The 22,095-nt window shown below is 41.2% G+C and overlaps 2 long non-coding RNA genes across 9 annotated transcripts in view; one reads left to right on the top strand and one right to left on the bottom strand.

Moving 5' to 3' along the window:
- Positions 1–10,544: 10,544 nt before the first annotated feature.
- LOC129629543 (uncharacterized) lies at positions 10,545–19,467 on the bottom strand. 2 transcript variants are annotated; one of them, XR_008703264.1, is made up of 5 exons: positions 19,330–19,467; positions 15,314–15,696; positions 13,971–14,074; positions 13,816–13,886; positions 10,545–10,991 (listed from the first exon to the last, which is right to left on the bottom strand). It is a non-coding gene; the product is annotated as an uncharacterized LOC129629543 (long non-coding RNA). The 2 variants fall into 2 exon arrangements; XR_008703263.1 differs by lacking the exon at positions 10,545–10,991 and having other exon boundaries at positions 13,604–13,886.
- The window catches only part of LOC129629542 (uncharacterized), a 204,219-nt gene continuing 197,627 nt past the window's right edge, over positions 15,504–22,095 (top strand). For all 7 annotated transcript variants that reach the window (XR_008703261.1, XR_008703259.1, XR_008703262.1 and 4 more), the window contains exons 1-3: positions 15,504–16,026; positions 16,237–16,393; positions 17,187–21,170. This is a non-coding gene — a long non-coding RNA (uncharacterized LOC129629542). The remainder of the gene's footprint in view (positions 16,027–16,236; positions 16,394–17,186; positions 21,171–22,095) is intronic.

Below are 22,095 nucleotides of genomic sequence, written 5' to 3'. Positions count from 1 at the left end.
GCATTGGAGAAGGAAATGGCAACCCACTCCAGTGTTCTTGCCTGGAGAATCCCAGGGACAGAGAAGCCTAGTGGGCTGCCGTCTATGGGGTGGCACAGAGTCGGACACGACTGAAGCGACTTAGCTGCAGCAGCATAGCGAATTCGTTGAGAAAGATCTGAAGGCAATGTGAATGGGTGCTTTTGGAGCTCCATAGAAAACGATTGAAAAACATTTGCTCCAAAATGGTAAAAAAAAACCCCAAAAACAATTACACCTACGGTGATCATCTGCTAATGCAACAGATTCTTTTCTTGCTCTTCTCCAGTCCTGGAGGGGAAAGCCGACTTGGGATGAACTGAGAAAGCTGTTTGACGATATGCTTTTCCCAGGAAGAGCTAGAGGCTCATTGCTGAGACTGTCTGCTCTGGGAGACACCAGTTTTCATTTTCCTTCTCTTCTTACCTTAATGGGAAAATGACCCTAGACATTTGGGGTATTCTAAAAATGGAACTAGCACATGGTCTGTCCTACTTGCATCCCTGGTCTGCGTCAAAACACAACAAAGCAAAATCAAAACAAAGAAATCTAACCAATGAAACCAAAGGCACCCGGGGTGGTTCAGTGGCTGGACCTCTGGGAAGGAGATTGTATTTCTGTTCAGTGCAGGTGTCCTCCCCAGAAACTTTTTGTTTACAGTAGGAAGTCTCGAGTCTGTTGGACCAGTAGTGATTACTTGGTCTTGGGGCTTCAGAAACTTGGAATTTGTGTCCCCCCACCTAGTCCGCTGGGCATTCTTACTTAAAGAGATACTGAGCACTGCTTGTCTGCAAAGAACCTTGTGGGTACTTTCCCTTTTTTCTCCCTTGTCTCTTTCTTCCCAATTTCCCCCTCTCTTCCTGGGGTCCTAGTAGTTTATTGTTCACTGATGTGTTGCAACTGCTGATGAGACTCTTGCAATGAAGCATCTCTTAATTGCTCACATTAGGGAATCCTGAATGGAAAGTACAAAATCCCAAGGTCACTCATAGAGGGCGGTCCAGAAGGCACAGGGCATTTCTGGTAAGAAAGGCATGCTCCATAGTCTGATTTGAACAGCAGGGGTCACTGGCTAAGCTGGTGTTTCACTCTGGTGGGAATTGATTGCCATCAGATAAGAGCACAAAGTCAATACAATAAAGTCTGTTGAGGCTAAAGCAACAGATGGGATCTGAGTTCCTGCACGCATGCACAATCTTTGCAGGGACAAATCCCCAAATCAAAGGCCCTTTGTTGTTCTTACTGAAATTACTTTTAGGGATACCTTTTCATACTCTGTGTGTGTTTGTCTGTTAAGGTCTTTCTCTATGAGGTAGATTTTTATGTTTCCCCAAATAAGACATTTGTCAGACTCATTAGAGTGATTCATTTCTTTGTGACATACTCAGTAAGTCACAGGTATTCACAGTGACAAATCTGTAAATTAGAGAAAAAACATTTGTTTTTAGTTGATTTAGGGCTGATAGTGTACCTGTAACTTCAGACTACGATATCCAGCATACACAGACTCAGCACTGACTGAATTTGTTAGCATTGAATGTTAACAAAATTTCATTAGCAAGTCTAGTATTTCTTAATAGCTTGTAAATCTCCAGTGATCAGGGGCTTCCCCGGTGGCTCAGATGGTAAAGCGTCTGCCTGCAATGTGGGAGACTCTGGTTTGATCCCTGGGTCGGGAAGACCCCCTAGAGAAGGGAAATGGCACTCCACTCCAGGACTCTTGCCTGGAAAATCCCATGAATGGAGGAGCCTGGTGGGGTTGCAAAGAGTCAGACACGACTGAGCTACTTCACTTTCCTTTCCTGTAAATCTCCAGTGGTACAATGGGGAGTGAAATATTACATAAAAATAACATTTCCAAATGTTAAATTGGGTTTTTGAGAGATGGCCAGTCTGTGGAGTGTCTAGTGATCATCTTAGCCATATTGTCCAGAGCTTTGCGGTTTTCCCTTAGTTTCCTTTAAATCTTAATTAATTAAAGTAATTCATGACAAGTTTTGCCCTGGAAGAAAATAAAGAAAAAAGAGTGCTTTTATGAGAACAGCTTATTATTATTTGTACTAGTTCAGAACCCTTTCTATGTCCAAGTTTGTCTGTACTAGAGCTTCAAAATGAGCAAGATTATCTGATGTTTTATCAGTTCTTCCCTGGAATAAATACTGCAAACGTGTCTTTATGCTGTTTGGTATTATTGAGACTTCTACTTCTCATGCTAGTTACTGCTGCTGCTGCTGCTAAGTCGCTTCAGTCATGTCCGACTCTGTGCGACCCCAGAGATGGCAGCCCACCAGGCTCCCCCGTCCCTGGGATTCTCCAGGCAAGAACACTGGAGTGGGTTGCCATCTCCTTCTCCAAGGCATGAAAGTGAAAAGTGAAAGTGAAGTCGCTCAGTTGTTTCCGACTCTTAGCAACCCCATGGACTGCAGCCTACCAGGTTCCTCCGCCCATGGGATTTTCCAGGCAAGAGTACTGGAGTGAGGTGCCATCGCCTTCTCCATGCTATTTACTATTCCATTCAAAACAGTTGGGTGTGGTGGAAGAATGGAATGGTGGGGAAGGTTATCAGTCATGCTTATACCCTGCTTCAAAACAGATTCCTTTTACTTTTGGTGAGAGAATGTGTTATTCCCTAGGTTATTCTCCTGGTATATGGAAGACTTGGGCAGGTAGTCACTGAATTATTTCCATGGAATGTTACCATGTTCTTCTCTTTAACCATGGATGATGTAATTAGCAGGCTAATGCCTTAAAGAAGGAATTCCTCAAGTTCCTTGGAATTTAATTCCATTCATCCAATCAAAAGATTAGTGGGCCTCTACTACATACTGTGGGAGTAATCAAGAGGTCCCCACCTTCAAAGGGTTTATGGTTTAGTATTTGTAGGTAAAATTTCCACTTCCTTGTATTTACTTTAAAGGTGAAGATGGCACCTATTTCTGAGGATAAACGCTTTTCCATTGCATTTGGATAAAGAGCTGTGAGGATGACAGAGTTTCTCATAGAGGGAAATATGTGTTGTGGGTCATGTTTGAGAACCTGAGTTCCCTTTTGTGACAGAATATAGTTATAAACCTTGTTATAAAGCCTTCTGTAAAAGATCTTGAGAGGAACAGATGTTCTTTGTCCTTACATAGGACCAACTTAAACTATTAATAATTAAAGGAGATTGCATTCTGTGTAGTTTATGAACTTACTATCAGAAGAATATCCAATGTCTAAAAAACCCTGAAGTATAATAGGAACATGGGAAATTCTCGTTAACCACCAGATAAATAATGTATCTTTCACAGTTGCATTTCCCAAACTGATAGCAGACAGCTGAATGGAGGACTGAAGGAATGAATTGAAAACTAAATCAGGTTAACATGAAACTTACTCATAAATTGCTCCCCCACCCTGACCAGTGCTTGTAGTTTGTAAAGGTAATACATGTAAAAAATACAGGCAACACAGAGACTTATAAAAAGGAAAGTGGAAATCTTTTAACTTCACAGATTTACCAAAAAAAGGAAATGTAAATTTTATTTTCCTAACTTAAGATAAAATGAATACACACAAAGCTTTATAAAGATGCAATCATACATGCATACTGTTTGTAACAACTTTCCATAGGTCAACAAATGCTGATCTATGTCAAAGTAGGTTACCTTTGAATATAATATTTGTTCAGTTTCATGAGGGAGTTCCTCTGCACGGAGGCTTCCTCTCCAGTTTCTTACCAGCTCATACGTGGCACTGCTTTTGTAGTGGCTGAACTGTGCTTGTCATGATAAACTTGGGTCTGGGTAAGCTCCTCACTGTCAAGATTTCTTTCAACTTAGAAGTTTGATCATGTCTTCTGGCATTTGGACAGGTTGGCCACAACTCAGAAACTGTTTTTCTCATATTTCCCAATGATATTTCCCTTATCAACTTGGTTGAAAAGAGGAATTTTAGATTTGCCGTGAAAAAACAAAAGCAATTGATCTTTTCTCTTAACCTCAAGAATTGCATGGTTAGAATTTTAGAAGGCTTAGCTCTTTTTTTCTGAGCTATTTTCCACATTCACATATTCCAAATATCTCTGTGCAGAGAAATGGACTTTGGGAACCAGAACTTTTCTTGGAGAACATCCTTGGAAGGCTCAGTTCTGCCTACCATGAGGGTGATACACAGGGAAGATGAGGGGAGGGTGAGTCCTGGTTGAGAGTTGCCATTCCATGAATTCATGCTTCTGGGAGAGGAACATGTTCACTCTCTTTTAAATTGAAGTATAGTTGATTTACAATGTTTTATTAATTACTGTTGTACAGCAAAGTGATTCAGTTATACATTTATATATACATATTCAATTATACATATGTGTATAATGTGTATATATATATACACACATTCTTTTAAAAATATTCTTTCCATTATACTTTATCATAAGATATTGAATATAGTTCTCTGTGTTATACAGCAGGATCTAGTTGTTTATCCATTCTACATATAAAAGCTTACATCTGCTAACCCCAACCTCCCACTCCATCCCTTCTCCAACCCCTGTCCCTTGGCAACCATTGGTCTGTTCTTTATGTCTGTGATTCTGTTTCAATTTCATAGGTAGGTTCATTTGTGTCATATTTTAGATTCCACATATAAGTGATATTATAAAGTATTTGTCTTTCTCTTTCTGACTTAACTCACTTAGTATGATAATATCTAGTTGCATCCATGTTGCTGCAAATGACATTATTTCACTCTTTTATGGCTGAGTATTATTCCATTATATCTATCTCTATATATCATATCTTCTTTATCCATTCGTCTGTTGATGGACATTTAGGCTGGTTCCATGTCTTGGCTATTGTGAATAGTGCTGCTATGAGCGTAAGGGTGCATGTATCTTTTTGAACTAGAATTTGTCTGGATAAATGCCCAGGAGTGGGATTACTGGATCATATGGTAATTCTATTTTTAGCTTTCTGAGGAACCTCCGTATTGTTTTCCACAGTGGCTAACTTACATTCCCACCAACAGTGGAGGAGGGCTCCCTTTTCCCCTCTTTGGTGGGTGTGATTTTGGAAGGAAACAGTGTCAGAATAAGTCTGACACACACATGCGTGGTGCTGTTTGTTCACATAGTGTGTGCCCGCAAGACCTCTAATAAGGCTCTCCACGCGGGCATGAAATAGCTGGACACTGATATGTTGTGTCTATCTGTGTTCTACTTCTAGAATCAATTTAGCTAAAATAGGTTTTTGATTTATGAGATATTATGAACTGTCCTTTATGGTCAAGAATGGTCCTATTGAGTATTAATCAGTAAGATATGTGTCATCACTCGCTTTTATACAAGTCAAGGAAATGTACACTTATTTATGCAAACTATCTTTCTCAGTTTTCCTTGTAAACACACATTAGTACTTATTTTCCAGAATGTGGGGTTAAAATGATGTTTGGCCACTGACAAAGCAAATTGACCAGTTCACTCAGGAGTTACACACATGGCCCTGGCTTCAGTGTGATGCAATGAATGAATCACATACAATGCTATGTTAGTCAGAAGAAGCTACATTTTACTGCTGTAAAAATCGTCACCAAACAACAGAATTTGTCTTTCACTAATGCGGTTTGTTGTGGTCCGGGGCCTTTTGGGGAAGCTGTATTCCCAGCTCAGCATTCCCAGCTGCTTTAGTTTCTGGTATTTCCATATCAAGATGTGCTCTTATAATCACTTAACAGGCAAAGGGCTGGTGAATCCATTCCTGCAAGTTAAATACTTCCATTAGGAAGTGATCCATGTTGCTTTGATTCACATTTCATTGGCCAAAATGAGTACAAAGATCAACCCTAACTTTAGAGGGGTTGAACGTGCATTTCTGTCCTGTGGCTGGAAGTGGAAAATTGTGTGTCAGGGAATGGTAGCAACACTGATCACATCTATGTACACATTCCATGTCTAATTTCATGCTTTGTACTGTGCTTAAGCCTCTATTGTTGATCAGCAAATGTCATGGAATGAGTACTAGTAAGGTTTATAGATTGATATCTGTAAAGTTGGGGTGCTGCAGTCCATGGGGTTGCAAAGAGTTGGACACTACTGGGTGACTGAACAACAACAAAAGTTGGGGTTAGTGAAAAAAATGGACAATTGGAAAATGTTACATGAACTTTTTTCTGTGTTATGCTTTGATATGATTTAGAGCAGAATCTACATGACTGCAAGTTAGGTTATGATCTGAGTACTTTGAATTTGTAACTGTCATTGTTAACTTACATGAAATAAAAATAGGCCACTATTAGGAGGCCTAGGGAAATATAAACCTGCTCCCTGGGATTGAGAGGCCTGAGTTGATGGGTGCTACATTTACTACATTTCTAACTGGCAATTTTAATGAACTCCTATGACTTCCCTTGGAGAAGGCAATGGCACCCCACTCCAGTACTCTTGCCTGGAAAATCCCATGGACGGAGGAGCCTGGTGGGCTGCAATCCATGGGGTTGCTAAGAGTCAGACATGACTTCACTTTCACTTTTCACTTTCATGCATTGGAGAAGGAAATGGCAACCCACTCCAGCGTTCTTGCCTGGAGAATCCCAGGGACGGGGGAGCCTGGTGGGCTGCTGTCTATGGGGTCGCACAGAGTTGGACACGACTGAAGCGACTTAGCAGCAGCAGCATGCCATTTTTCTAGATTCCACATATATGTGTTAAGAAATCTGCCTTAATAATATGCTTCCATTATGTAGCTTAGAGAAGGCTTTTTCTGAGAGAATGTAACCTTAAAACATTAAAACTCTTTTAAAGAAATAAAATGGCTTCCTGAATTGATTTCTTTTAATAAAACAAAATCCTTGAACAAATCGAAATGTGTCAGGACTATAGCCAGGAATACATATGATGCATTTTGCATAGCGTGCATTACTGGTTTTCATGAAATAGATTCTTTTGGTAACATTTTGAGGTGATGCGGCTAAAACATGTTCAATGAAATGTAAATTGCCAGGAAATTAGATAAAGATGGCAGATTGAGGGAAGACAGAGAAAGGAACCCTCCGAGCTATTTTGATGCTCTTGTTTTTCAGGGACTGAGGAATGCCAAAAAGAAGAATAGGCTTTGAGACTCCCCAGGGGAGGGGAGTCAGTGTCTTTCCTGTCACAGAGAGGGAATGAGGATTGCAGATGTTTTCTTAGAGACTCTAGCAACAGGGTTGCAACCCAAGAAAGCAAATCCTGTGGCTTAATTTGAGCTATCCGTTTGGTACTGGGAGAGAGCAACTTCTCCCAGGGTGATTCCTGGGGCAGGCTAATGGTCAAAAATGGAGACTGCATTCAAATCTAACCTCACTGTTTTCTAGCTGAGAGGTCCTGGGCAGGTTACCTGAAAGGTCCGTGCCTCAGTTTCATGGGATACTAATGCTCATTTGTATCAACGTGCACCAGTTGAATGGGATACTAACGCTCCTGGTGAAAGGAATAAAGCACTTAGCCATGCAATTAAGTACTTTACGTAAGTCCTATTTATTATTTTTGTTCTACTTGGTAGTCATTAGTGCATGATGTCAGCCAGCTCTAGCCACAGAGGCTTCTTCTGGGAACTTATCATGTGGATGTAATGAAGTGTTAAGAGACTTGTCCAGGTCACAAAGAAAGCCCTGGATCATTAGGAGAGTTGGAGCGCCACTCAGCTGTGATGGGCCAGGCCAGGGGTGACCTTCATGCTGCACCCTGGGAAGGGGCAGGCAAATCCAACTTACACTTTACACAGGTTCAAAAGGAAATCAGACTCACTAAGCTGGAAAGAGAACTAATTATTTTAAAAATGTTGTCACTGTTGTTGGAATTTGAAGTCAAAATTGTATTCCAAGCTAGATGACAAGCAGTTGAAATATTAACTGAGGGAAATGGTTTTGGCACTTCAAGAAAAACCCTTGTAATTAATCTTCACTGGTAATCTCCTCAGGGTAACCATTAAGAATTAGAAACATGCTCTGTCAGCCCATCCAGAGTCTAGGCGTGGGGATGGCAGAAGTGTATTTTTTGGGTACTGCCATAGCCCCAAGACTAAGTGGTATGCTTTGTATACAGTAAGTGTATAATCAGTGTAATTTGTTACTGCTCTGCAGTGATAGCAGGACATAAAACCCTGGACTTCAGGCAAGTACAGAAGAGAAGGGTGTCCTGGAGCACAGCAATTCCCTTTTGCAATTGCACCCCTTTGTTGAGAGATGATCCGGGGGGAAAGAGTGAGCTTGGGTCTGGCAGGGTGAGCCGCACACCGGCCCTTCACCCTGGGCCTTCCCCTGCTTCCAAAACAACAGACAGACAGTGCTCAGAGAAAAATGATTCAGACAGCATAAGATGGTAACCCTGTAAAATCCACCAGAGTAAGGCAACTAGTGTTTTGCAAAGTTCATACTGAGTATTATTCTTAGTACAGAGACTTCAAGTCGCTATGTGTACAGATGATATAGTTCTCAACTCTCCATTCCTGTCCCCATTCCCCCATGTGAATCAACACCGTTCCACTCACCAGCCACCTGCCCTCTTAGAGGACTAACGGGCTTAGACAGAATTTATTATGTGACTCTAATCTAAACTGTACCATTTAATCCTTTTTAAAGTGCACAGTTCAGTGACATTAAGGAGATGTATTAGCTATTTAATCAAGGTGCCGTTTCAGATTTTGGGGAATGTGCTGTTATCAGCATTTTTCCCAAAGGGAGAGTACAGCAGAGCAAGAACAACCTTATTATTTAAAGGATTCTCTTAGCAGCAACTTTGTGAAACGATCTGTTGGTATAGGAAATAGAATTTACTGACCAAGATGAAAATATATTGCCTCAGCAATAGCCACTGTTCTTGGAATTCTTTTCTCACAACAGAATTAGATACTTACAATAGCTAATAACTTAACACAGGTCACAGTCCCCTAAGGCAAGTTGACTCTTCACAATTGGCAAGAGTAGACACAAATCTGCTGACTCTTGAGCCTTGTGGAAGATTCTAGAATATGTGTAACTGCGGCTGTTCAAGGACCATCTCGCCTCTGTGTGACCCTGACAGTAAAGACCCAGGTTCATCCTCCTCCTTCCTCTCATCTGGGAAGACAACAGCATCCGTTTCCTCTCACTTGGTAAGGTCCCAGCGGTCCCTCAAGCTCCATTTCAACCACTCATCTCCAAAAAGTGGGAGAAAGATGGTGGCAGCAAGTAGACATTGTGTGTTTGAGAAATTAGGGAGTCAAACGAAGGAGAGGCCACAAGGATTGAAATGTGTGTTTATTTTGTTTTAAATTTCTAGATAGGAGACCCCAAATATATATGATGATGGAAGCGATAATTGTCTTCCATGAATAAGACGAAGCTTATAGAGAAACACGGTAGAGACGTGATGTCATGTTTCTCAAACCTGGTCCATTTTCCCACCCAGTGTGATGTCCCTGATGGGGACTCACCCAGTTTCTCCTTGAACACACAGAGAGATGAGCTCTTGTTCCCTCATGAGCTTTTTCAAGGTCATCTGTCTCCCTTCACCGTCCCTTGTGTGTGTCAAGTGACCCTGGTCCAGGGAAGGATGCTGTACTGGTCCGCCAGGGCTGTCATAGCAAATACCACAGACTGGGGGCACGTAACCCACACAAACTTATTTTCTCACAGTTTTGGAGGCTGGAAGCCCAAGATCAAGGCATCAGCAGGCTTGGTTTACAGACGCCTCTCTTCTTGGCTTGCCGATGCCACTCTCTTGCTGCCTGTTTACGTGGTTATCCCTCTAGGCATAACCCTGATCTCTCTTCCTCTTCTTGAAACATTAGTCCTATTGGATTAGGGCCCCACCCTAATGGCCTAATTTTATCACCTCTTGAATGACCATATTTGACTGTGAGCTCCTGAATGGCAAGAATCCTGCCTTCTTCCTCTTGGGCTGCCAGATTCTAGTAGGGTACCTGGTACATAATAAGCACTCAGTTCTCAAATGAATGCCAAGGAAGTTAACTGAGATGCATCTCTATTCTTTGGGAGACAAAGCAGGATTAGATTAAAAAGATGGGAGAAATGTGAGAGAACAGCCGCATGGGGGCGCCTGCGCACATCAGTTCTTGTGCAGCTTTGGAAGTGAGATGCTTTTCCACATGACTGCCCACCTGCTGCCGTCAGGGGGGTCTTAGGTGCATGGTGTCTTCTGAGATTTCATACTAATCTCATTTATGCAATATATGTAATGATATATATATATATAACATATATAATAATATATATATATCTCATTAATGCATACTTATCTCAGTAATACAGTGAGTTTTTATTACAGTTGAAGGACATTCTTATTGGAAATAGGTGCTGATTATACTGTGATTTCCTATTTCTCAATGGCTAGTGGCAGATAATTGCAGATATTTGCTAAAGCCAACAGATTCCCTCTACATGCTTTAGTGAGCTGCTCTTTCTAGTCTGCGTAGACAAATGATATTTATTTACAATCTTCAAGCCAGTTATTATATCCTAGATTACTTATATTCAATGACATATCCTTGTTTATTATTATTATTTCTTTGATCTTCTCATGTAAAGATATTTACAAACTCTTGGGTGTAATACGTTTTTATTTAGCAGCAGATTCGTCCTGGTTGGACTAATGACACATTGCTCAATTTCACCCATCATTGACTGCTCAGTGGCTGGAGACTGCATCTGGCTTCATATTACTTCTTAATGTCACAAATGTCTTTATGTGGCAGGCACTTATGTTTTGTCTGTGCTTCTGGCTTGATGTTCCTTCCTATATTTCATGTTGCTATTAATTTGGAAGGTCAGTTGTTAAAAGTATATCTACCTCCAAAAAATAAATATTTCATCAATTGTGTTATTTTTCTGTTCAGTATCAATTTTTTCATTTGGACCTACTTAGATGAATGTGGAGGATAAAGGTTGTCTTTATTTGGTGCAAAATATAGGGATGATTACTCTCCTTGGCCTTTGAATATCACACATCTGAGAAGGAATTAAACCTGTAAAATGGAGAAAAAGGCACAAATACAGTTACAAACTGTATTGCTGCTTCAAGCTATAAGAAATTTTGTTAATGGTCAATGGGAAGGCTGACAGTCATGGGAAAATGTTACCTATTATTTATGCATTACTATAGGACAGTTTCAGTATTATATCCTGTGTGGCTTGTGGTTCATAGATCATACTGCCTAATCCCTGGAGCCACAAAGGACATCTGTGAATCCACTGTTCGGCTCCTAAGCTAGAGCCACAGGTAGAGACCATTTGTTGATGGACAGATCATTATGCAAATTCAGTTTAGTTGCTCAGTTGTGTCTGACTCTTTGCGACCCCATGGACTGCAGCATGTCAGGCTACCCTGTCCATCACCAACTCCCAGAGCCTATTCAACTCATGTCCATCAAGTCGGTGATGCCATCCAACCATCTCATCCTCTGTTGTCCCCTTCTCCTCCTGCCTTCAATCTTTCCCAGCATCAGGGTCTTTTCCAATGAGTCAGTTCTTTGCATCAGTTGGCCTAAGTATGGGAGCTTCAGCTTCAGCATCAGTCCTTCTAAAAAATATTCAGTACTGATTTCCTTTAGGATTGACTGGTTTGATCTCCTTACAATCCAAGGGACTCTCAAGAGTCTTCTCCAACACCACAGTTCAAAAGTATCAATTCTTCCACACTCATCTTTCTTTATAGTCCAACTCTCACATCCATACATGATTACTGGAAAAACCATAGCTTCGACTAGACAGACCTTTATTGGCAAAGTAATGTCTCTGCTTTTTAAATGCTGTCTAGATTGGTCATAGCTTTTCTTCCAAAGAGGAAGCATCTTTTAATTTCATGGCTGCAGTCACCATCTGCAGTGATGTTGGAGCTCCCCAAAATAAAGTCTGTCACTGTTTCCATTGTTTCCCCATTTATTTGCCATGAAGTGCTGGGACTGGATGCCATGATCTTCGTTTTTGAATGTTGGGTTTTAAGCCAGCTTTTTCACTCTCCTCTTTCACCTTCATCAAGAGGCTCTTTAATTCCTCTTCACTTTCTGCCATAAGGGTGGTATCATCTGCATATATGAGGTTATTGACATTTCTCCTAGCAATCTTGATTCCAGCTTGTGCTTTATCCAGCCTGGCATTTCACATGATGGACTCTGCATAGAAGTTAAATAAGCAGGGTGACTATATACAGCCTTGACACATTCCTTTCCCAATTTGGAACCAGTCCATTGTTTCATGTCTGGTTCTAACTGTTGCTTCTTGACCTGCATACAGATTTCTCAGGAGGCAGGTAAGGTGGTCTGATATTCCCATCTCTTGAAGAATTTTCCACAGTTTGTTGTGATCCACACAGTCAAAGGCTTTAGCGTAGTCAATGAAGTAGATGTTTCTCTGGAATTCTCTTGCTTTTCCTATGATACAATGGATGTTGGCGATTTGATCTCTGGTTCCTCTGCCTTTTCTAAATCCAGCTGTAAGACATGGAAGTTCTTGGTTCATGTACTGCTGAAGCCTGGCTTGGAGAATTTTGAGCATTACTTTGCTAGCGTGTGAGATGAGTGCAATTGTGCGGTAGTTTAAGCATTCTTTGGCATTACCTTTCTTTGGGATTGGAACGAAAACTGACCTTTTCTAGTCCTGTGGCCACTGCTGAGTTTTCCAAGTTTGTTTTCATATTGAGTGCAGCACTTTCATAGCATCATCTTTTAGGATTTGAAATAGCTCAGCTGGAATTCCAACACCTCCAATAGCTTGTTCTCAGTGATGCTTCCTAAGGCCCACTTGTGAAATTTACTCTCATGTTGAGAAAGTTTAATGTTGGGGTATCAAAAAATGACAGTAATTTCCATAAATACTTTATGAGATTAAAAAAATGAGACAAACCTCATGCTAGATATGAAAATAAAATAATTATGAAAAATAAAAGGAGTCACAAGTTGGCAAAGTTATAACAGTGAAATATTTTTGTCAAAGGAATAGGAAATGCTCAATAGAAATATTAGAAAAGTAGGTAAGCAATCTTACTTTAGAGAATAATTAATGATGACCAATGTTTTATAACATACAACTAAATAGGGTTAGAAAGATTATTTGAAACTGCTTCTCCATATGGAACCTATCAAACTTTCAGAAAATAGTCTGCACAATACCTTGCTTTTTTCTAGACTTGTGCATTTCTGACTTTTTATACCTTTATCTACCATATAAAATATGGGTGCAAAATGTGTTTATTTTTCTTAGAACTGATAACGTGATAGTTTTCATATGGGAAGGGTGATTTTGCGAAGTTTGGAACCCTGTTGCATTTATTTAGCTGTTGGCATAGGTGAAGCATGTGGTTGATGGTGGGGACGGTGCCATTGAGAGAAAGAATAGAGACTCTCTGCCTGTAATCTCCTTGTTGAATTTTGTTTTGGTTACATAACTGAGTGTTGACATTCAACCCCTGTATTCCTGAAACCGGCTGTGGCTTGCCAGTCTCCTGTGAGGAGTTTTCTGTGGGGCCCAGAACTTTGCTGGGATAGCTAAATGCTGGCAACAACGCCGTTAACCCATGAAGCCTGTAAGAAACGCGTGGCGCCCCCACGTGGACAGATACATAGGTTCCCCCACTCTGTCCCTTTAGGTGATGATGTGGGGACATTTTCAAAGGGGGATAGGCTGCCAAGATTCAGCCTTCCAGTGAATTACCTCACTCTTAAGAAATTCCAGCAAGTTATTAAGCAGTTTCATTTTTTTAACAAGGAAAGTTTCAATTCTCCGTTGCTGGGCTGTTACATGTTACCGGGCGACATCAGTCTCTGCTTAGACTCAGGAGTGCTGTGGCTGTACCTGTGACGGGCGAGCTGAGGCAGCCTGGACTGGTAGTGCACACGCAGAGCCAACCGATTTGGCTTCGGGGCCTACAAAATATTTCAGCGACATGAGTTTTCCAAGAGAAGCCAAAATTCAGATTAATCGAATACCTGAAAAGGTCTGTACATCACCTAGCGTCCTTCCGGTTGGCACTGGAGGTTGGGGAGGTGACCAGATGGCCGTCTCGTGTAGAGCATTTATGTCCTTCTCCAATGACCAGCTTGCCTCTGGGCTCCTGGGAGCAGTTTCCAGTGGAATGGAGCAGAGAGAATCATAATTATGTCTCAGCCCTAGTTCATCACCCAATAGGGACCTGTATTTCTCCATGTGCCCTTATAAATCTTTTAGCTAAATCAGGGCTCAAATGTAAAACCCAGTTCCCAAGGGAACTTTTTAATATAAACTAAAGTCTGGTTTAGGCTGATTTTTTTCTTAATCTTTGTGAAAAGTATTTACTCATGATAGTTCCAGATTTAGTACAAAGTCTTACTTATTTTGCATGACACTAAAAACAAAAACTCCAAATGAACAAAAAGCAGAAACATCCCTCAAACACCATACAACATATAGATAACATTCCATTTAAATTATGAAAATGCAATTTAGAAGCTGGTAGAATGTTCAGAGGAAGCGTGCTATTTCTGGACAATGCTGCCATTGTTATTTTGCTTGGTTTTGCTTTTCAACTAAATAATGCTTTTATCTTCTTATAGTAGAGCCCCATAAAGGGATAAAGTAGTGGAAATATGACAAACTTACCCTTTCCGTTTTTTAAATCTAGTTGTTTTTACGTCCTGTGATAATCATAGAACCTCATCCTGGCTCTAGAGGGTTAAGCACAGGTTAAATCCTGAGCAAGTAGTTTTCTAGAGCAATCTCCTAAGGAGTGCTATTCTGACCATCCTTGAAAGAAGAGATTCTGTCTGGTCAGCACTCCGGGAGCCAAGTGCTCTTTTAAAATCTGGATTTGTTGATGCTACATGTCAAAATCCAGACAGAGTGATAAATTACTCATAAATGAAAAGAGAGGCAATTATTGCAGTGATGGTCACTGGCTATGATCTTGGTAATTCCAGTTCTATAGCTATTCTTTTAGCTACAGATATTTTTTATCCTGAACATCTGATTCCCAGTTTGAACCTGTGAATAAGTTACTGGAAGCTATTAGGAAAAAAATTATGCTGTCTGCAAATGAACCTTGGTGTCTCTAGAATCCTTCGAAGAAATAATAGAAAACCCAGGGACCACTAAATGCCCTGTGAACTGCTGGGAAAAAAATAGCTTACATTTTCTGGAGGAAAAGTGACTCTCTGTATTTATGTAATCATTTCAATTATGATTCTGCTTATTAGCTATAAACCCCAGAAGTCACGAGGTTAATAGGAACCTTTCCAAAGACACACACATTAAACTTGGGGAATAAGGTCATACATTTGCAGAATTCAGGGTTTATTGGGACTGGTATCTGTCTCACATTAGAGATTTTGTAGGGAACACTGGCTCCTGGCACACACTCTCTTGGCATCTGTATTCCTTTTGTCTGCATCAGGTTCTGCTTGTTCCTCAAACCATCAGAAGCTATTTAAGCCGAAAGGGGTGGATGCCTCCTATACCTGGAATCATGTAAGCAGTAAAACATGTGTTCCACTTACCCAGTTGAGAGAGGGCTTCAACAGGAAGGCTTGTGGTATTAGTGATACTCTTATATTTTAGTACATTACTTACGTTGGAGTCATTTTTGAATTTTTTGTTGACTTGCTTTGAATTTCTATCTTTTTTTTTATTAAATTTAGTTCAAAATTTCTTTGCTGTTTTTGGTTATGTGCTGAGCACGGTGTGCAAACGCTGTAGAGGATGCTGTAAATAAGACAGAAGAAATACAGTAAAATAATTAGCATATGAATAATTTCAGTCTCATGAGTAATCGACAAATATCAAAGTAATACTTTTCATCCCATCAAATGATCCAAGATTAAGGAAAAAGAAAGTTGGTGTGGCGATGATGCCAGGGCATTTTGTTGTGCTGAACTGGTAGTTAGTGCTGTGAGAGAGATACAAACCACAAGCCCCCTGTGAAGGATCACAGTTGGAAACATCAGGGAAAGTTTCTGGAAGGATTTTGGAAGAGAAACGGAATTTAAACAGATGGAGGATGGAAATGAATGCAGGGAACAGAGCTTGATGAAGGTTGGTGTTTTTCATCTTCAAAATGGAAAATTTTCTATCTTGAAACATGAGCTCTATCTCATTTATTTTAATGTTTTCATAGTATTCCAATGGATGAATACTTAATTTATTCACCCATTCTCCTACTGATGGACAGTTAGACTGTTTCCAAATTGCTGTTGTCACAAACAAAGCTATCATGACCATCTTAGCTTCTATTATCTCTCGCAGGCTGAAAAGATTTTTTTCCAGGACGTGCGCTGGGGGAGAGGATTGCTGAGCCTTGAGATGTACTAGACAGTCCAAATTGCTCTCCAAGTGTCTGTGCCAACTGGAACTCCCACCAGCGACGTTGGAGAGCTCCAGCTTATCCTCACCCTTGCGTTTTGTATGTTTAAAAAATATTTATTTATTTATTTGGCTGCAGTGGCTTGCGGGACCTTGGTTGCTGCTTTTGGGACCTTCCTGGCGGCACGCAGGAACTTTCTTTCTTTTTAGTTGCGCCACGTGGGATCTAGTTCCCTGGCCAGAGATCAAACCTGGGCCCCCTGCACTAGAAGCATGGAATCTTAGCCACTGGACCATCAGGGAAGCCTCTATATTTAGTATTGATAGGCATATGTTTTTCCTGATTTAATGGATGTGAGTGAGGATTGTATAAATTTTTTCAATTCCCTGATTATAAGTGAGGGTCAACATTTATTTTGTATATTTATGGGCTGTGCAGATTTCTTCTTGAGCCTATTACACATTTCCCCCTCGTTTTGTCTTTTCTATTTCTTTAGTCGACTTATAGATCTTCTTTATATTTTATTCTGGATATCATGTTTTTAACAAAATCAGTGCAATGAACTGCAAGGATTTTCACTTTCTCTGGGTCTTCTCTTTTAAATTTTTATTATTGTCTCATTTCATCTAGAGTTAATTTTAATGTAGGCAAAGTTATACTTTTTTATGTTTTGTATTTTCTATGGCTTGTTTAAGAAATCCTTTCTTAACATACTTTATAAGAGTGTATCCTAACATTATGTCTAGAAGTTTTGTTTTTCGTAGTTTCTAAATGACCTGAAATTGATTTTTATATATAATTTGAGACAGGGTTATAATATTTTTTTTCAACTCTCCAAGTCTGTAAATAGTTCTTCTCATATTTTATTTTTTATGTGTTTACCACATACCAGGCCACTTTATATGGACTTGAGCGAGCAGACATTGTGAGCAAATCATCTTGGTGGCAAAATGTGCCCAGGTGTCTCTCCAGGTCACAGGATTCCAGAAGCAGCTAAGAAGTGATTGAGTTTGAATTCAAGCTCTCTCACTTATAAACAAGGCAGGGTACACAGAATGTCAACAAAATGAATCAGTTTGAAAAAAGTTGGTCTTGAAATAAATAGAACTGAACAGAAGTTTGGGATTGAAATCTGAGCTGTCCATATCAATTCGAAATGATTGGAAGAACTGGACTCTAAGGCTCTCACTGGACTCTAAGGATACCGGAGTGAAATGAAGAGGACCCTTCATTACACCCACCTTAAGAGCCCGGACTAAATAAATGGAACAAAACAGTATTAGTGAGGCGTGAGTTTCATGAAAACCATTTATTCTTGGGAAAAGAGCTGTCAGCATACAACCCCAGGGCTTGGTCATTCAACCCCGTTCCCACCTGGCTGTCCCTTGTATCCTCTTGAAAGAGGCCAGGCTGCTCAGCACTCATTTTTCTTGAACACTCTGCCTGGCTCAGTGCTGACCTGGGATGCAGGTGCCCAGCTTGCCTTCCCAGGCAAAGAGACCAAGCTGCCTGGGGAGAAGGTCGGTAGCCCTCACGCCTTGCTTCCTGTAAACTGGACATGGTGTCTGGAAGTGTGGGGGCTGCCTTGCGACCCTGAGCACAGAGACTTCTGGCATTCCGAGCTCCTCTGCCAGCCTGGTATTCCTACCCCTAGATTCTAAGTGACCAGAGACTAAATAAACCCATATCTGTGTAAAGGCCTTGTAGTGAAAACTTTTATTTTTATTTTCTTGCCTGGAAAATCCCATGGGCGGAGGAGCCTGGTAGGCTGCAGTCCATGGGGTCACACAGAGTCAGACACGACTGAGTGTCTTCACTTTCACTTTTCACTTCCATGCATTGGAGAAGGAAATGGCAACCCACTCCAGTGTTCTTGCCTGGAGAATACCAGGGACAGAGGAGCCTGGTGGGCTGCCGTCTCTGGGGTTGCACAGAGTCAGGCATGACTGAAGCGACTTAGTAGCAGCAGCAGCAGCAGCATAGCTAAACATATGTCTGATACAGCTTTGATACCTCATTCATTCATTCACTCATTCATTTTTTTCATTCAATATTGGTTATCATTGAAAACGTTTATGGTAATGGGTTTGTGTTAATGAGGTTAGAGAGAATCCAACAGAGGAAGGGAAAAGACAAGATGTCACATGTTTCTTGTGTTTCCAGAATTTAACTTCTAATAGGAGGAATAAAATATGATGATGGACAGAAAGGCAGTTTATGATTGGTGTGTGCCCCATGTGCCAACAATTGGTCCCAAGTTTTCATCAGATGATCCTTCTACAAGCATCTGGGATTCACTGTGGTAGCTTGGGCACCACACAGACAAATTTTTGTTCTAAGAGCACATGTCATTTGCTGGTAAAGTCACATTATGAATAGTCACAGGACTGTTTTTAGTATGAGATGTCCAATCATGTATTTTCTGCTACAAAACAATCCATAAAAAGTTTCTTTTGGAGCCCTAAGACATTTGGTTCAAGGGACACAAGCATTCCAATCCACCTATTGCCGACACTGGATGGTCTCTGTTCTGTTGGCATGGCTTTGGAAGAGACAAGCATTCTGTTGCCATTCTGGGTCACCATCCCGTGCAGCCACATAGGAGACCAGGCGGTGGAGAAAGCACTTTTACAACCATGGGTCAGAGTTAGGATGTAAACTCCTGGCAGCTTGTTGCTTTACATCTTGGTATTCCTCATCATAAATAATTTGTTTGTATGTTTCAGGGGATCAAAGCGTGTTTGCTCTTTCTGATTGCATGTAGTTTTATTTTCTGGCCATAATTGAACTTAGAGTATACAAAGTTATCATCTGACTTCTTCCATTACTGACCAGTCGCTAGGTTTCAATTTTGCAGTAAACACTTGATCCATTTTCTGGTTGCCTCACTCAGATGAATGAATTCCCAGAAAGAGAGGTCAGGCCACCTGCCTTTTCACAGACTGTCCTTTGGAAACAAGATCAAGGGCTGAAGACATGGTAGCAGGGACACTGGCATGGATAAAGGCATGAAAGAACCTCCAGGAGGATCTTACCATTGGGGGAGCACTTAGAATCGTCAGTCCTCCTCAGATTTCATAGTGTTCTGTGAGGCTGGTATCAAGGGTTTTGTGGTGATCCTGATCATGGCCTTGAATATGTGGCTCGTGACTCAGGCTGCGCTATGGTCTATCCCTGGCACTTTATGTCTGGCCAGGCACAGGATAAGGCTGTAGAAGAAGCAATTGAAAGTATCAGGGTGCAGGGCTGAGGTTAGGGGAAGTTTGCCGACTCATTTCTATGGCAATGAAATGTCTTCCCTTGGAAAATCCTGCAACTAAGATTTCCATGCCATACTCTGCTAGGCTTCTCAGACCAAAATGATTTAACTGCGGGGATAGGATGCTATGAGGCTTGAGGCTTTGATCTCTAGCTTGTGGAAACACATTTTGGGATGATGTGGTTTTAGCTTATTCTGCTTTTCCACCTTTTTTAAAGAAAAAAAAAATGTCGTGTTTGTAAGATTGAAAGATGGTGATAAAGATTGTTAGTCCATATAAAGTCATTTAAACTGTTTTTGTATTTTTCAGAGATGGCTGAGTCCATCTGTGAGTGCCTCAGTGCAGCTTTCCTTGATATAAACAGAGAGTCTTTAAAATACTGGATGAATGCCAGCGTTGCTTAGCATTAGCATTGGCTCATGTTGAAGTTCACGCTGACCTCAAAGTGAAAGTTTATCTTTTGAGGTCACTTTGACCTTGGGGAGGTTAGCTATTGTAAATTTCTATGGAGAATACTGCTTGGTTGACTGGCTTTTCTTCTCCATGATGTTCGAAAGAAAATCCCCCCAACCAGAAGGCTTACTTCCTCAGCCAAAGTGGTGGTCCATCTGCAGAATTGCTGGCTCTATGATCCCAAGATCAACCCATGTAGCACCCAGTCCCAGACTGGGGATTTATTGTGTTAGCTGTTTTACAGGTGTTGTTCCTGAGGTGCCAAGAGGACCACGCAGCTGAACTAAATCAATAGAAATGAGGTTGATGGTGGTGTGGAGATGCAATGGATGTGAGATGGGGCAGGTCCTAGAATTCCTGATTCTTGATTCGAATCCACAAATCCATGGACAGCTGGCCACGTCAGCTTGTCCAGTGCTCCTGGTGCTGGTCTATGAGAATCTGAGACTGAGGACCAGTCAGGATAGTGAGGGAGACAAAGCTGGTCCTGTTCTCAAACCTTGTCTTTCAAAATCTTATTAAAATATGAAAAAATAAGTCCCTGTATTTTTGTATTGCTCTTCATCCTGTTTGTGATGCCAATTGTCTCGCTGTTCACACTGTGCGCACTGTTCGCTGAACCCAGGGTCGGCAAGGCCCAAGCTAAGGGGTTGGAAGGAGACTCGAGGAGGCTCAGGAACTGCAGACACGTGTTCTCTCCTGGCGGACACGGCAGCCGTAACACAGCCTCTCTGCTGGCTGACGCAGCAGCCGTAGCAGCAGCCGCAACGTCACCATAATATAGTAATAACATGGCCACGATGCCACTCCAGTGTAGCCCCTACGCCACAGCAGCCAGGGCCTTGTGGTGGAGCTCTTACAGACGTGTGGAGCAAAGCGCCTCGGGACCAAGCGAGGACCTCGTGACTCCTATGCGCAGTGCGATAAGTGCGCTCAGCTGCTGCTGCTGCTGCTAAATCGCTTCAGTTGTGTCCGACTTTGTGTGACCCAATAGACGGCAGCCCACCAGGCTCTCCTGTCCCTGGGATTCTCCAGGCAAGAACACTGGAGTGGGTTGCCATTTCCTTCTCCAGTGCATGAAAGTGAAAAGTAAAAGTGAAGTCGCTCATAGCGACCCCATGGACTGCAGCCTACCAACTACAGAGGCATTCACAAAACATGGGGTGAGCTGTGGGGGAGAGAGCCTGACCGTGCCATCTTGGCTCATTTCCTGTTTCCCTACAATTTTCCTCTAAGGCTTGGTTCAATTATCTTCCATGGCTTCTTCACTGACTCGTTCTTTAGTAATCTTCTCTTGTTACAGTATTTCTAATCTCTCCTTTTCTGCTGGGTCTTCCTTTCTGTTTACAAACAGGTTCAAGTCCCTTCTATATTAAGAAAAAGACCTTTTTTCTGCATCCCCCACTGTCCTTTTATTCTTTCACAGTTTAGCTTGAAAGAATTGTCAAAAAAAGAAAAAAAAAAAAGAATTGTCTACACTTTTTTTGCATTTAAAAAATTGAGATATATTTAACATATCACATTGTATTAATTAAATGGTGTATATATTGACTTGATACATTTATATTTTGCAAAATGATTGCCATTCTGGTGTTAGCTTCTAAACTTATTTTCCACTTCCTTATCGTTAGGCATGTTAAAGCCCACTCTAGTCCTTGCCTAGAGGGTTTCACTTATCTCTGTCAAAAGTCACCATGATATCCTAATTATCAAGTTGAATAGATTCAGTTTTGGATCTCCTTATTTGCCTTCTCTATGACATTTAACAGTTTTGTTTTATTTTGAGGGTTGTGGTTCATGCAGATAAATTATAAATTATAGCATTTTAAGGTTCATGCTGTGTGCTAAGTTGCTTCAGTCTTGTCTGACTCTTTGTGACCCTATGGACTGGAGCCCTCCAGGCTGCTCTGTCCATGGAATTCTCCAGGCAAGAATACTGGAGTGAGTTGCCATGCCTGCTTCCAGGGGATCTTCCTGACCCAGGGATTGAACCTGTGTCTCTTAAGTCTGCTGCATTGGCAAGTGAGTTCTTTACCACTAGTGCCACCTGGAAAGCCCATAAATTAGAATATTTAAAATAAAATGTTT

Source organism: Bubalus kerabau, chromosome 16 (assembly GCF_029407905.1).
Source record: "Bubalus kerabau isolate K-KA32 ecotype Philippines breed swamp buffalo chromosome 16, PCC_UOA_SB_1v2, whole genome shotgun sequence".
NCBI classification, from domain to species: Eukaryota; Metazoa; Chordata; class Mammalia; order Artiodactyla; family Bovidae; genus Bubalus; species Bubalus kerabau.
This window is presented reverse-complemented; position numbering and strand designations above follow the sequence as displayed.